We start from the raw sequence: 16,589 nt of genomic DNA, 5'->3' as shown, positions 1-16,589 counted from the left end.
AATATGAGCAAAATATTTTTTTCTTTTTTAAAAATGGTGTACTGAAAAATTAAATTTTTTAATTGTTTTATTTGCAAAAAAAATCTGTTCCTAAATTCCACACACACAATCACAAAGAGTGAAAATAAGATAATGTCATAGGCAGCTTTTTGAGATGTTGTATTCTGTGCATGACTGTTAAAAACTTCTGATTTTACGAAGTTATTAGACAGAGCAGCACAACAGAATAAAAATTTTGAATGTACGTGAGCTGGATCTTGTATTTTTTTTTTTTGCTTAGTTTTCTGGGACAATTAAATGACATCTCAATAATTTTGTAGGGATGGCTGATGTCCTCAGGCAAGAAAACTCAATTGTTCAAAATAAATTCTTCTGCACATTAAAAAAGTGCCTTTGGCAAGAATATTATGCATTCTTTAAAAGATAAACTTCTAGAAGTAGTAACAACAGTAACAGTAAAACCAGTAATAGCAATATTGAAACACAAGAGTCAATGATACAAGAAAAAAGGTGTACCACAAAATGAGATGGCTGTATGCCTCATTGTAGAGCAGCAACTGCCCCCCTTACAGCTGGAACTAAACACAGCTCCATTAACAGATTATGAAAGCACCTAAACTAAAAGTGATGCACAATAAAAGCTATATCATACCAGTATGGAATAAAAGGAAGAGCGAGAGGAAGACATATGGATTTCTTTGCTAGTTTTCATCTCTTAATCCACTGTCACAAATCCGCTCGCAACGAAGTGCTGCATTGGATTAACGGCAGTTGGGAATTAATGTCTTACTCCTACACTTAAATTCCTTCCTTCTACACATTCCCATGAACTCCTCTATAGTGGAAATAACTCACCAAATTTGTTAATTATATTAGCATGTTTTACTTAACCAGCCCATAAGCCCACAAAGGCTTCCTAATATTCACAGGAACAATTTCTAGTATACAGCAATCCTAGCATAAAAAGCCACAAACTTGTCTCTATAAAGGGAGTCATGCATTTGCAATAAATGTTTTTAATTTCCATCTAAAAATCACGTTTGATGTGCTAGCTGAAAGTTATTTTTAACACACATTATTTTTCTAGCATAGATGTAGCTTGTCATGTCTTACTGTGAAAAGGATGCCAATTTTCCAAATGTGATAAACCAAGCAGGAATCTCAATCATTTGGCTCTTGTTCTTGGTTTAATGAAGAGAAACTGGTATCTTAAGAATCCTGGGGCAGGGGGAGGGTGGGGTGGTTAATGCAGATGTGATGCAAGGCAGAGAACAGATAACAATTATGATTTGGTAGCAGCCTGAACATACTTAAAATGCATGCTTGGAAATCCCTCCCACTGCTGCCACCACAATAACATTTTTTATCAAAGTTTTGTCTATTTTAGGAGGTCAGTTCTCCACAAATGCTAATCTGATTCAGTTCCAAACTGCAACATGCACTTGGATAAATCAAAACAACACGGAGCAAACCAAAAATGTCATCAGGTTGGCTTCTTTCTGCACACAAGAGGCAAATGTATTTTGCTGCACAGGGAGTACAGAGGGAATTTCTTTTGTATCTTAGCAAAAGAAGTTAACACAATTTTTGACTTCTTTTCTCACATTGCATGATTCTCAACCTAAACACCACAAGTGGAAGAAGAGTGGATGAAGAGAGGGCACTAGCTAATATCAGTAGCAGTCAAAGTAAATGTGCTATATTTTGGCAAAGTATCTCATTACTACACAAGAGTATGTGCCCTAGTGAGCAGAACATGCATCCTTTGGTCTTTGCTGAGAAAATTACATGCTGCAGTTGGCTTCGCTCTGAACGCCTACAAAGGGATAGGGAGGGCACTAAACTGTTTGAGGAACTAAATAAAGATATATAGGAATGTGATGAGATTACCTCCAGGAACACTCCATTACAGTACTATGCCCAAGAAAGATCATCCAGTGATATCATAGCAGGTGAGAGAGCAGAAGGAGAGGAAAATGATCTAATGTTGGGTTCTGTCTACTTAGACTAATGTGTATGGGAACAAAGACACCAACACAATGAAGTTAGAGATTTAATAATCATGTGAGCTGAGACACATTTAGAGTGATCCATATTCCTGCTATACATGATCTTCAAAGTTAATTATTGAAAGAAAATATGGATAGAAGCAGAAAAGTAAAATGGAAAACCTCTCTCCAGTGGTCTGCTAAGAAGAGACTTGGGTACATAGATAGGCATCCTCTCCAGAGCAAAAGGTAGTTTCCCCAAAGGCATATTGTAAAGAGTGCTATGAGGCCAAAGAATACAGTAGGAATGGCAGACTTCAGCTACGCTTGTGAGATCTGGACAGCCATAACACTATAGCCTGGCAGCAAGAGTAAATAGTTAGATACAAATCAAGGTTTTTATGAAGAAATTTAACATAAGGCTGAAGAGCGAAAAAGCAGCTCTTAACTTTCGTTAGAGTAGCATGAATTTAAGGAGACCTAGCTCGCGGAAACACTACCTTTAAAAAAAACCCAAACAAATAAACAAACAAACAAAAAAAAAAAAACTGAAGCAAAGGGCAACTTGGAACAGATTAATAACAGAACAGAAGTAGTTAACAAAAGGAAGTAAGCATCTTTCTAAAAACTAAAGCAGTGTCAAAATAAAGAAAACAAAGTACTGAAGAATAATTTTAAAAAGTCATAAATATTACGAGTAAGTCCTTCAAACACATAAAAAGCGGGAATCCTGACAGTTCAAAGAAGCAATAAAAGATCAAATAAGCCATTAAGATAAAGCCACATGAAAAAAAAAACCTCTTAATTCTCCCCCTGCCCAAGTTCATCATGGCAGAACTCAAGGAAGTTCTCATCCCAGAATATGCAAGGCTGCTGATTAAAAACTCTCATCCTAAACCACAGTGTTGTTACAAGAGGTTAAAGAATACAGATAAAATGAAAAGCAACACATTTTCAGCATGATTAGTTGTTCAAGAATATTAAAACTCAATTAGAGAGGAAAGTGCTGAACTATTAAACAGTGTATGACCTTCAGCTTACAAATGCTTTGGTACTTGAGATCTGGGAAACAGAAAATTAATACTAAAATTATTTAAATTATTTCTAAAATGGGGTCCAGGAAGATCCAAGAAACCATCAGCGCTGATGTCTGTATTAAGCAAATTATCAAAAATTGTATCATAAATAATAAAGAGGGAACAAAGATGCAAGGTCTGGTGTGTGAATTCAACCACCCTGACTGCTGGGTGTAAATTGTCCAGAGCAGTATCTCTGAGCCTACTGGCAAAGCCTGTGGAAGCAAAGCATTACTAAATGTAGAGGAAGATCAGAGTAAGGAGACAGCTAAACTGAATATAACTAAACTAACTTTACAAGTTAGTACAAGTCCATGGGACCAGATCAGCACCTTAGTGCACTGAAGGAGTGGACTGAGGACATTGCAAAATCACTCTCTAGCAAATTTGCAAGGAATCAACCAGCATGGATCAGACAAGGAAAAATCACCTCTTACCAACATGATTGCCTTCTTTGATGAGAAAAGTGCCCGCTGTTTTACCCTACCTTTAGCAGTATATTTGCCATTGAGTATCTTTCCCAGGCAATGGGAAACATTCTCAGCAGCTACATAAATTACAAAATAGTCAGAGGATATGAGAGATCAAAATGCTGGAGAGCCCAAAAAGCTCTGTTTTTTCAGAGGCACCTCAACAGACCAGGGAAATATGCTGACACATTAAGTACAATAAAGGCCAAGTCCTGCATCTAGAATGAAATAAAATCCTAAGAAAATTACTAGAAAAACAGATATGGATATAGACAAAGTATGATCAAAGGATATCCAGAAGTTTTATTCTGTTTGGATTTGCAATATGTATTGGGCAAGTTCTGTTACCAAAGGACCTTTAAGAACTTCTTCAAGGAAATCAGGGCATGAGGAAAGGTTCTTCAATGGATAAAGAGGTTAAAAAGTAAGTGGGCAGGTATTTGGTTAATTTTCAGCAGGAAGGATGTGAGTACTTGAGATACACAGTAATCTACAGCAGAACTCATAAATGCTGAACATATCCTTAGGTGATGCAGAAAAGGGAGTGAACAGTTATGCGACGATATTTGCTAAGGTCACCAAGTTATTGAGATTAGCAAAGAACTGACTGAAGAGTTCTAGGAAGCCCTTATAAATCTGAATGGCTAGTTTTCTATATTGAGTTTAATTTGCGATTTTAATAAAACACCAGGCAAAAAATACCTTAAATAGATAAAATATTTCTTTTCATGTATTTATTGATGAGCTCTGAACTGAACATTACTATTGAAAAATAAGATCTTGCATTACAATAATAAAAAAAAATTATAACAAATTATAAGAAGTACAAAACACTAGAAAACATCCTTGTACCATGGAATAAACCCATTTACTCCCTTTTTTTGAACACTTTTTTGCATTTCAGTCCTAACCCATAATTTCAAATCTGAAAGTAGAACGAGCAAAGATTCATAGAAAGGGGACAAAAGACTTCCAGGTTTTTGTGTTTTCTTTACAGTGTAGGATTAAATAGACTGATTCCTTAGGCTCAGCAAAAAAAACATCTGAGGAGAGAGATAATAGACAGTCATACCATTATGAGAAAGGTGTAAAGAGAATATTGTTCACTGATTTTAACAGTGAATTTAAACTGTATTCACTGTTCTTTGAATTATAAAGAATATTTAAGCATTTAAACCCCAGAAGTTCTTCATTCCCATTATGAGCTGCAGAACTGTCTTCCATAAAACAACAAAGATACAAAAAATGAGTTAAATGTCAAAGGGTGAAATTGATATGAAAATATCCCTCAGGGAAGTGAGGTCTTAATTAAATCTGCCCTGCTGGCAGTACATTATTCTATTTTGTGCTATAAAACCTAATCAAACAGAGAAAATTGTTTAATTATTATTAAAATTTCTGTCACTGAATGGTGTGATTTTGTTCCTGTGGTTACCCCACTTTGCAAATCCTCCGTAACAGCTTAAGAGCTGACTGGATATCAACTCATCCAGGACCCTACCTTCACCTCAGGAAGCTCCTGGATTCCAATGGCTGAGAAAATTCTCAAAGGAATTATCATTACAAGTTTAGGCATTTTGCAGGCACCTGCTGCAGGCTGGAGACAAGACAGTACAGCAGGTATGGTCTGACCCAATATTGATACAACCTTCTAATTGATTCCAAAAAGAGAGACACCACCCACTATTTATCTTAATTTATGAAAGATTAGAAATAAATGTTCATCAAAATTATATATTTTGATGCTTTTTAAAATGAATTTATGCAAAAATGAAAGAAAATAAAGCATCATTTATAATTAATATCACTAAAGTTGTTCCACAGCAAGGGAAATCATATGAAATGCTTATAAAATATGGACCAAGTTTTGGTTTTTTTCCAAAATAAAATAATAAAGTCAAGAATCAAAATCCTGTCTTAAATCTAGATTCCACCCAAAATGCATTCTGTTTTTATGATAACATCTAAATTCAAGCAGTGTATACTGCGTTTTCTTCACTCATATGTTATTTATTTTACACTGAAAGCACTTTTCCAGTGACTTATGATCTGTTCTGTTCTAGGCAGGTTGCAAGTCCGCATTCATAATCTTGTTACCTGAATCTGAGTATGTGTTTCTACCCATGTTACCCCCACTTCTGAATATGTCTTGCTACAGAAATTTCCCTTGTGCAAGATTTTGCATGTTCTGCACATATTCTTTTGCAAATTGCTTTTCCTGATTCAAAGCAGAAGGAAGAACGTCTAGAGATTGCTCTGTGTCCTGTCTGATAAATGAAAGCCCTGTTTTCCCGTTGCCTGGCTACACTCTGTGTTCATGATGGTGCCAGTGCAACAAACACATTCTTGCTAACAACATCGGCCTTTTTTAGTTTGCCACTCCTGCTAGGAAAAGTCAGGGAAATGTAATACACATCCACTGCTGACATTTAGATCTGGTTGGAACAGATTGTTGTTTGCAACCCAGGGAGGAAGAAAGGCTGAGGGGTGAGATACACTGGATGCTGCCCCTAAGGACAAAAGAAAACACAGGAGTGAAAGAAGAGATCAGAGCTTCCCATGGGTCCTGGAGCCAGAGATTCATGAGGTCTGGTCTTACTGGCAAAAAAAGGCAGCACTGAGTGCCTTGGCCTTTTCCATGTAATTTTTTGCCAGTTCCCTGTGCCCATTCAGCAGTGGGACCACAATTGCCCCAGTCTCCATTTTGCTGCTGAGGTGCTTGTAGAATCTTTAGTTGCTCTTAACAGCCCTTCCCAGAAAGTAACTCAAGGTCAATCTTGGCTCTCCTAAGTCTATCCCTGAAAGATCAGACAACTACTCCACACTTCTCCTGGGTTACCAGCTCCATCTTTCATCTTTTTTAGAATTCATTTTTATGTCTTTTGAGTTCAGTTAGCAGCAGCTTGCTCCTTTCATGGTCTTCCATAAACATCCATTTATACTTGCCATTTTCAGCTGATTCATTATAAAATCCAGGTACACTACCTTTGGGGATTAACCCAGGATAGGGGTAATGTTTCATTCTAGCTGGGAAGGGACATGGAGGTTATTTTATACCACATCAGTCATAATCAGGTGCAGGGGACAGGGACTGTCTTCCAGGGAGAAGGGAGTCCTCATGGTCAAGAAAATGCGATGAAGGGAGCCATCTGGTATTATCCATTTTTGGGAGGTTTATTCATGTGAATCAGTTCTTTTCTTATACCCTCTCCCATTACTATTGTTGCTGTTGTCTCATTGCTGTTTCCAGCAAAATGTTATTCAACCTGTGATCTTTGCTTTTGTACCTCCAGTTCTCAACTTCAACCTGCCACAGTGGGAAGGGGGAGGAGAAAACTGGGAAGCAATAAGTGGTACATGGTTTGGGCAGTCTCAGTGGTGGCACCGAATTGGGAAGTACCATTCCTAAACCATGACATTGGCAGGGAAGAAAAAAAAAAAGCTACTTCACGTTAATAATGAAGGCTTTGGGTTTCAGTATTCATTTTCTGGTGCTCAAGTACCTTGGCACTGCAATGACTGCATTGAAGTGTCATCCACCTGTCTCCACTGACATAGCACCAGTCCAGGAATCAGATTACTCTGTTGTTTCTGTTTAAACCTTTGCTGTGCCTTGTCCTCATCCCAGGCAATAAACAGGTTCGCTGCCTCAAGGTTATGGACCTGTCAAACAGAAGCATCATTCTATCTGTAGCCAGGACTTTGAGCGAAATTGATCCCAAAGTCAGAACTTTCAACTTCTCACAAGGAATAATGAAATTAACATCCTATATTTTGAAGCACCCTCCAAATAAAAAAGGAAAGGATGTGTTTCTGAGGTACATTTTGAAAACCAAAATGTAAGTTATTCTAAAAGAAAAAATCAAAATACTTTATTCAAGAAATTGTAAAATATGCTAACATTTTATGAAATAATCCCAGATTCTCTTACACTGCTTACTGCAGCTCACTTAGATACAGAATTCACCTTTTTGTTATCATCAAAGTTCTCATCTAGCCTAAAAAATTATCAGGTTGTAGTTTCCATCCAGTTTTAAACCTTCCTATAATTGTCTTTCAGTGATTTCTCCCAGACTTCTAATAGTTTCCTCCCTACCCTGAAGGTCCTGTGACCATCATGTTTAAAATGAACGCCACTATTTTCAGAAAGCTTCTTTTCATCAATACAGAATGTATGCCCAAGTGTTTTCCCATGACAAAAGAAGTGAAAAACCAGTGAAGAGCAAGTAACAGAAGCCATAGGCCTATTCCAGATTAAAAAGAAAGGGGATGATTACTGGAAAGTATACCGTATCAATCTCCAGTAAAGCAGGGAATGATTTATCCTTTTCATGGCTAAGCCCCAGAATGGAAACCCTTCTGAAAATATTGAAGACCTGCTAATCTAAAGCCAGACAGACAATTGGGAAACCACAGACAGCTCAGAGTCAGCAAGTACTATCAGGCAAGAAAGGAGACATATAGATTAAGAGACCCCAGAGGAACACAGATAATTCACAACGGGAAATTAGCTGGAGAAAAAAAAAAAAACAAACAAATAATTACAGAGAAAAACTGAGGTTACAATTAGAATTGACTAATAATTAAATTCCTTTTTACTGTTTTAAGCCTTTCTTCTGCCTTGTAGGTTTAGGAGTAGGGTTAAACAAGCATTTAATTTTGCTGTTTCTGAATAGATTCACCCACCTTGTTAGTCTTTCATTCCCAATAAGGATTACATGATACCAAACAGAGGTAGGATTTCTCATTGGCCCAAAGAGCAAACACCAGTGTTTGGTCACCAGGATTCCAGGAAGAAATGCTGCAACTGTCACCAGGGGAAAGCTGAGGGAGAGAGACTCTGAAGGAGACTGAAAGAGATATTAATCATGATTTTTTCCTGTGTTTGTTAGACTGGTTGGGACAAGCTTACTGGTTTTATAACATAGGCAGGTCTTTCCCATTTTCTTCCTTTAAGAACATTACCCCGAATCACATTGTGTGGCATTGTTAATAAAGGCAGTGTAAAAGAGAACAAGATTTACCTAAAACTGGACAAAACTACTTGCTGAAGTAAGTATCAAAAAACCCAATGCATGCTAAGTATCTCAGCTGGAGAAACTACACTTGATGAGTTTTTCCCATATGAATAAGCATATGTAAATAAAAAAATCCCATCTTTCTTATTCTGCATATCAGTAACTCTGCACATCTGATACAGTGATGCATTATTGAAATGCCCTGAGTCTCATATGAGTATGGTTTTATACTGCAATAGTTTCAGGCTTCCAGCTGAGATGCTCAAGAAGCAGTGGCAATTCTGAAATACAGCCAAATTACCGAAATTTAGTCACAAACCATGTAACGTGGCATTTCAGTTCTGAATATTTTATTTATTTCTTTTAATATTTTTTTTTTTTAATGCTGGCTTTTGGCATTAGCCAAGTTACTATTTGCTTTCCTTGAGATCCTGTAATACTGAAAGCCAGGATGCAGATTTAAAGAGAGAAATATGTTGCTGTGACCAAGCCAGTGATTGTCTCACAAGATCACTCTGGACTAATTTATTATCGGACAATAATCTGCCTGATAGAGCCTTGAAATAAAAGTAGCAGGGCTTAAATGAGGTTAGTGGCAGTCAAAGCTCTACTTAAACTTCTAGGCACAGAAAGAAGATACGCACAGTTTCAAGTTCTGCCTACAAAAATTACAGAGGATCAGCTGCAACTGTTTTTTTTAAGTACAAAACTATTCTCCTAGGTGTCTATCCAGTGTCTATGCTTGGTGTTCAACATAAAATATTGAGGCATGGTGTAGTTTCAGACATAAAACAGCACCTTATCTGATGGCTAATGTATGAAAATACAATTTGAACAGCCTGAAAGATGCTGCTTAAACATTGCAGCATGGGGAGCAGATGGGAATCAATCCAAAAAATGCAGACCAGGTGGAAATTACAGGCCTATTTTGAAAATAAGTATGATACAGCATAAAATAAATGTAAATGAGTGTAAATGAAGTGACTTTCCTAATTTAATTTTCTTTAGCACATTCAAAATCATAATTTGATCTTTCCACAGTTGTGTATTTATAAAACCTCTCACTATCAATAGCATAATAGTTCATCAGCATAATAAGTGCATGGTATTTTGAGAATCTCCAAGTTCATGCAACTCCACAGAATACAACTCACATAATGAAAAGTGTCAGCCATGGGACATTTCTTAATTTAACTGCGAGATTTGGGAAAATTGAATAATAACTCTGTGTCAATATCAGCACTCCACTGCAAAACTACCCAGCATTGTCAATCTCTCTGTTCAGAGAATCTTTTCCTCTATTGTGCCCAGAAGGTTTATTTGGAGTTAGGTTTACTTTCTAATTATTTTTTTTTGTATTTCCTTACTCCTTTTCTACATTCTTGAGAATGCAGACCTCCAAGTTTCAATGTTGAAATTTCCAAGGGTAGTTTACCAACTTCAGTTTGAACGAAAATGTAGAGAGAACAGATTTATAAACTGGGAGCATAGATTTTCAATTGAAGTAACTCTGTTTGAAAAGAAACTAGCTATTTTAATAACATTTTTCACTCCAATTACATTCAGCGACAAAATGGCAGAGACAAAACAGCAGAGGCAAAAATGCCTTCAAGGAGATAAGATTTAAGAGGAAAAGTGATAGTATGGGTTTGGAGTCATAGTAAAGAAAAAACAACACTATTTATTCTCCCAGAGCTCTAAACTGTCCTGGCCTTTCAGGCTGTGCTGTGATCTCCAGCAACAGCACTGTAAAGGAGCAGCTGAAAGGCAGAGGAGTTCTACCATACTACTACTTTCTAAGATGTACCCATTGTACTAGTTGCAGCTCAGAAATTCAGACTCTCTTCCTAGATTTAGTTTTATACGAGTAAGTGTTCTTAAGAGGCTTTAGATTCTTCTGAGGTTTTTGTTTGATTGGTTTTCTTTACCAGCATGTGTATTTTGCCAACTACTCATAAATAAATCACAGCTCTTTCCCCTTTCTTTTTTCAATAAATAGAAACAAGCAGACTTTTTTTTTACCTTTTTTTTACCTTTACTTTCTTTACCTTTTTCACCTTTACTATTTTTACCTTTTAGGAAGGTAAGTCAAAACAGGTGGTTTTATTTGTTCTGGCTTAAGGGACTGAGTTCATTCCTAGTAATAAGGTGTAAGTGGAAAGGTGGGTTCCCCTCTCTATTCCCAGTTCTGCCCTTAAGCCCAAAATGTTCTTGCTTTGCCTGCAAATTTCTGGCTCCTCCTCTGTGCCATCACATCTGCATGGTACTACAGTAACCTGCTTACATCACTTAAAATGGCCTAAAAACATTTACTTTTTCCTTATAGACAAGAAAGGAAACAGTGATGAGTGAAAGAGGAAGACCAAGTTCAGCCACAAATGGAGCATGAGTATATGTAGGAATGCTGACATGCCCAATTAAACCAGATCATGTTGCCAATATGAGCATCTTGACCCCCTGGGGATCTGTCAGAGTAACACTACCATCACTCTCAACCCCATGAGGAGTTTCATTTCCTAATTCTTTGGAAAATATTTTGTGATCTTTTAAAGAAAGTTCCTAGGCCTGCAGAAAATATGAGGCTCAAGAACTCAAAATTAGGAAAATAATGTTTGGATGGATGCAGCCCCAACAAAACAGAAAAGGACTCAGCATTTGGAGCACTACTTGTTTACTATCTAACAACAGATTTAGGATTTTGTCTATGAATCTGAAAATGCCAAATGATAAGTCAAAGGAATCCAACATAAGGGTGCTTTTTGTATTCCACTCTGGAAACAGAATATCCAGACTTCTTGATCCTGCAGCTATAAAGCCTCTTTTGACACAAATGTGAATTTTGCCCAGGTCAGGATTATATGCGCAACCCTTCAGGATATCATGAAAGACTGAAGTTTGTGAAAAAGATCAGTACACTTTTTTATCCTCAAGTTAATCTTTCATACGTTGCAAGTTTTTTGAGTGAACAGTGGAAAGGAGAGAAGGCAGTGGCATGTGGCAGCTCCTGAAAGGCTATCCAGCTGTTGAATAAAATGTCTAACATTTGAGCACTATCATCACCATTCCTCTAATCTTTGCTATGCATACTGTCAGGGTATTATAGTTTTCAGATAGGAGAACAGAGAAATTGTCTCTGGACTACAGTATCTAGGGACCCATGCATTCCCCATTTATTGAAGTTAAAAAGGTATATGGGACATCACATTTTTTGATTCAAACCTTCAGAATTTAAACTTGAAACCAAGCTGTCTGAACATGGTATCATAAAGACCTTGTTATAAGAGGTGCAGCTGATAATTCAGCTTGATGTACTTGTATGCCATCATTCCATTAAATAAATGGTCTAGAACCTGAGCAGGAAGATTTCATTAGCAACCTTGAAGCAATAATAGGTGTCCCTCTACAGCCTTCTAGCACACAAGGGAAGCTAAACAAGTGAGAACAGCAAAAACACTAGCAAATAAATCTACAGATTCCTATGGGATGTTCGCTCCAATTAGTATACACTGCAGGGCACTTGCACTAATTTTACAATTCTTGTTAAGGTTTGGACTCAGTGATCTGTGACATCTCCGTCTAACTAATAGTTTCAACTTTGCCACACTTTCAAACAAACTGGAAAGATCTTACTGCAGTGTAAGAACAGAAACATTCAGTGCAGGCATAGTTAGACTTTAGACATCATTAAGTCAGTGAAAGAGGGTTTGTCTAATGAAATTTTCTTTTCTAATTTTAGACATTAGAAATGTTTACTATTTTAACAGAAATAATAAGCCTTGAAACATACAAAGAAGAATGTAAGAAATAGATAAATATCACCTATGTTGCTTCATTAGTAAGTTTACATGTAAATCTGTGTTGAGAAACCCTGCAAGATTACTTTCAGCATCTGATGTCACTTTAAAAAAAATCCAAAACAACAGGTTTTAAATGTCAATTTTGCATTTTGAATTAATAAATTTGAATCTAAATCAAGGCATATGTATTGTATAGAAATTTTGTATTTTTCCCCTCTAATTCTCTGTTTCCCCTACAAGCAAAAAGTAGCAAGGGGTCACAGATTATATGTAGCTTCTGGTCCATGCTGTATGGACTTTTGATATTATCACCTTGTTGGTACAATTATTAATCTGATTAACTCTCTTCTACCTACTCATTGTGTTTGCACATCCCTCCACACAAATATAAATCCTAAGGACACTACATGGATTCTCATTAAGTAATGCCAATAAGGGTTTTTTAAATGTGCATGTTGGAAAGCTCTATAGGCAAAGCAACATTTTATTTTCACAATTTGTTTTTAACATAGCTAATTTGGTAAAAAACTACAGTCCAGCTCACTTTGACACTGTACTTTCATAGTACTTTCTGGCCACCTACTTTTAATGCAAATTATCTGCTCTCCTCTTCTTTAATATTTTTAAAACTTGTCTCTTTCCTTTTAAAATACACTTGCTGCTCTTCTCTGCTCCATATTATGACATCTGTTCACAACAACATGGCTCTCAGTTTGTCAAAAATAAATCTTATTAAAGAATCTCATCTAGAACCAGTACAGCAAGCAACATTACCATCTTCTCAGTATTACATTTTCCTCCATCTATTTAAGAGTTAAGCTTCTGAGACCTCTGTTTGTTTCCTAAGCCCAGAAAAAATGTCCTCTGTGCTTGATTGAAGTCCTGATATGGTCTCAGAATTTAAAATAGCAAAACTAGACCTAGATGAATAGCTCAGTCTTATAACACAAGAACACATGGAAGCCAAGAATCACTCTGCATAAAAATTCAAGAAAAGAGGTTGTTGCATATTTTAATTTTTTTAAGGAATAGCAATTATTATCATCATCATCATCACTATTATCTTTATCATTATTGATTTTATGAAGTTGAGAAGAAAATATTGTTAACAGTCCTTGTATATATTAAAATTGACTGTGATATCAAAAAGGCCTGTACTAGCAAAAGTGACAAGCATTCCAGAAATTTCATTAGAGGATTTGGACTTTACACCTAGAAAAATAAGAACTTACTAGAGACAAAATTTGTAGAGATAGTAAGCATTTAGGCTTGACACTGACTTATGTGAGGCGCATGCATCCATAAGAACATGCAATGTTATAGGACATTTTTTTCTAAAATGTAATTGGTATCCATGGGGACCACTAAAAAGGTTCTGTTCAAAGAAGTATTGATCCTCAGCTCCTGAAAAATAATGCTAAGAGCCTCTTGAAAGAAGAAAAAGTGCTGAAAAATTTCTTGTCATTAGGTAGATACTAATGCATATCAAGACATAAATAGCTATGCCTATTAATAGCAGAAACCTACTCTGAGCATTAATCAGTTTATAAATCAATTATTTATAATAATAAGATCCCCGTCTGTTCTTCAATGAAAGAACAACCTCAGATATGCTTTGTCTACCAACAGGATTATTCATCAGATTTCCAGTCAGCTCATTTTTATAACCTATTTTCATGATTCTCTGAGTATTACCAAGCATATAATTCAATCTGATAGACTGTTGGTATAACAATAAGACACAAGAAGGGAACAAAATATCCTAGATAGAGTGTGTAAGGATAGCATTTTTGTTTGCTTTCCTTTACACGAGCTTTGCAGATAGGTTGCACTGCAGAATGCATACTCAGATGACAAAAGGGACACATTTCTGCTCTCCAAGTCATTCTTCAAGAAGCCTACTTTAGCAGTCCTGCTTTCCACTGTCCAGAAGAATTAAATACTCTTCACAATCTCAAGCACATTATGGATGTCTCTACTAATCAAGCAGGTGACAAATACAAAATAAGTTATTCCACTTCTCTAAAAATTGCTGTAGGTACTTGTTACAATCTATTTATTTTCAAGACAAAAAACCCATAGATTTAGATAGCCCTTTTTTGATGTGACTTATGCCAAATATGCTCTGCCTGGGCTGAAGACTTGCAGAATTTGCTTTTGTGTTCCTCTTCTAAAAACAAAATAGGAGGGAAAACAAACTCCAGTCGGAAAAAGGGCTCAAGCAGTATTCCCGTGGCTGTTACAAGAGCGCATTATCAGAATCAGTAACATAAGTATTTATAAACTTCCACACAGCAATTACACTGCCTGTTCAACAGGCATTTTAAAGCGATGCCTATACCACAGACAAGTAAAGGATAGCTCAACACGCTTCAATTAACACAAACATCTGCTACTCCAGCCCCATGATATTAAGAAGTCTGGTGCACAGTCTGCATACAAGTCCATGCTCCTACAGCTGAGGCTGCCATAAATCCTCGTGCTAGCCAGATTAATGCACCTCCAGTGTGCCACACATATGCACAGCCACTACAGCACTTCCAGCAAGATCTAATTGGGCTGCAAAGGAAGCAGCGCAGCACTACCCAAATCCGCCCACTCATTCATCTACTAATGATTCAAAATGACAGGCCTGAAGAGTTTCAAAAATTCAGCTACACCACATGAATGTCAGCAAAAGCAACACTAGTCAGCTCTAACAGCACATCACCCCATCACCCCAGAAGCATGCCACAGTCACATTTGAGAAGTTTTGTGGGCTTCCTTTCTCTCAAAACCATAAGCTTGTATTACACAAAGGCATCAAATCTGGACAGGACTTTTTCAACAATGATGACTATGGAAAGTGTTGAATCATTCCCAAAAGCTTTTCCAAGTTCCACTACAAATTTACTAAAAAAGCTTCTCAGAGCTTGAATTAAATATCTGCAAAATGAGAAAAACCAAAGAGTCTTCCGAGTCCTGTTTAGGAAACTCAAGCTGCAGAAGAGGAAAATCCAAATCCATGCTGTGAATCAGATGACAAATAAAGACACGAGTAAATCTTACACTCAAAAGCAGTATGCTAACTGTTGGACTGTTAATTCTATTTCATTTTCTGGCTCTCGTTGCCTCTTTGAGATGTTCTATTTCATATAGAAAATACAAAATATTTATTAGGAATATAAAAAAAATTTCTTCTGAAGGAGACAGAAAAGTAGTCAATCTCTTCTATTATTCCAATCCATTTTATGTTTTCAGTGGCCATCTCTTAAGAATGGCTGGAAGGGACTCTGGAGATCATCTAGTCCACCTTCCCTGTTAAAGGAGATTCTCCTAAAGCAGGCTGTGCAGGATCACATCCAAGCCAGTTTTTATTATCTCCCTAGAAGACCTCCATTCTGTTTTATCTCAGAATCAAGGGAATTTTTGGGAACAGGATTGACTGATAAGTGCAATTTTCCAATTAAATTATCTTAATTTTATTCTAGTTACATTATGGTTTGGGACAGTGGTGGCCCAAAAATAGGTTTCAATTCAGATTCAGTTCAACACCTCTGAAAATGGATTTTGATATTTGCTTGCTACACCCTGCCCAGCATAAAAGGAGCACATCAGTTTATCAGCTCTACTAAGTCCATTATACATAAGAAAATTAGGTTTTTCCTACAGGAGGAGCAATTTGAGAACCACTTGATTTAGATGCTCTTTGTCTCATTTTTCCCTTTTCTACTTCAGAGACAAAAAAATTTTTACTAAGCTACTCCATTTCACTGTCTGCATCAGTATCATTTCAGAGGCCAGATACAGACAGCAGAGGGGCTGTGTTGGGCTGTGTGATCGCAGATGCACAGCACCAACACGCTGCCCTGCCTGAAGATTTAGGAGTTTGAATGAATTCAGATACTCCGTGGGCCTTATTCAAGTCTTCACAGACTACCTTTCAGCAAAGAAACCTGAATGACTACACTCAGGATCCACAAAGCCATTTGCAGATCTTCACAGAGATGTGCATCTGGAGAGTCTCAATCACATGTTCTGTAAAAATATTGGCTGAAAACTGTGTGTAACAGCCAAGTAAACAGCATTGGCCTTCCTCCTCCAATCTGTTAATCACACATTTTCACAGCCTCCGCCTTGCTCCAGAGCTTGGTGAGTCTTCTCTGCCATGGTGATCACATGGGTATTTTGCTGAGGTTTTTTTTCTTGGATGGTTGGCTTCCAGAGATACTCTAGATTTGTGACCATTTTGTGGCCATTT

At 36.9% G+C, this 16,589-nt stretch overlaps 1 protein-coding gene across 11 annotated transcripts in view; it reads right to left on the bottom strand.

Moving 5' to 3' along the window:
* Positions 1-16,589, bottom strand: part of SEMA5A (semaphorin 5A) — a 312,223-nt gene that overhangs the window by 155,054 nt on the left and 140,580 nt on the right. The window contains exon 1 of one of the 11 annotated variants that reach the window (XM_085573628.1): positions 8,221-8,239. The exons of the other annotated variants lie outside the window; for them this stretch is intronic. The gene's annotated coding sequence lies outside the window, so the exon portion shown is untranslated. Of the gene's footprint in view, positions 1-8,220; positions 8,240-16,589 lie in introns of those variants that run through there. 11 annotated transcript variants of the gene reach the window in all.

Source organism: Lonchura striata, chromosome 2 (genome assembly GCF_050655825.1).
Source record: "Lonchura striata isolate lonStrDom1 chromosome 2, ASM5065582v1, whole genome shotgun sequence".
NCBI classification, from domain to species: domain Eukaryota; kingdom Metazoa; phylum Chordata; class Aves; order Passeriformes; family Estrildidae; genus Lonchura; species Lonchura striata.
Note: the sequence above shows the minus strand (reverse complement) of the source record. Positions and strands in the feature narration are given on the sequence as shown.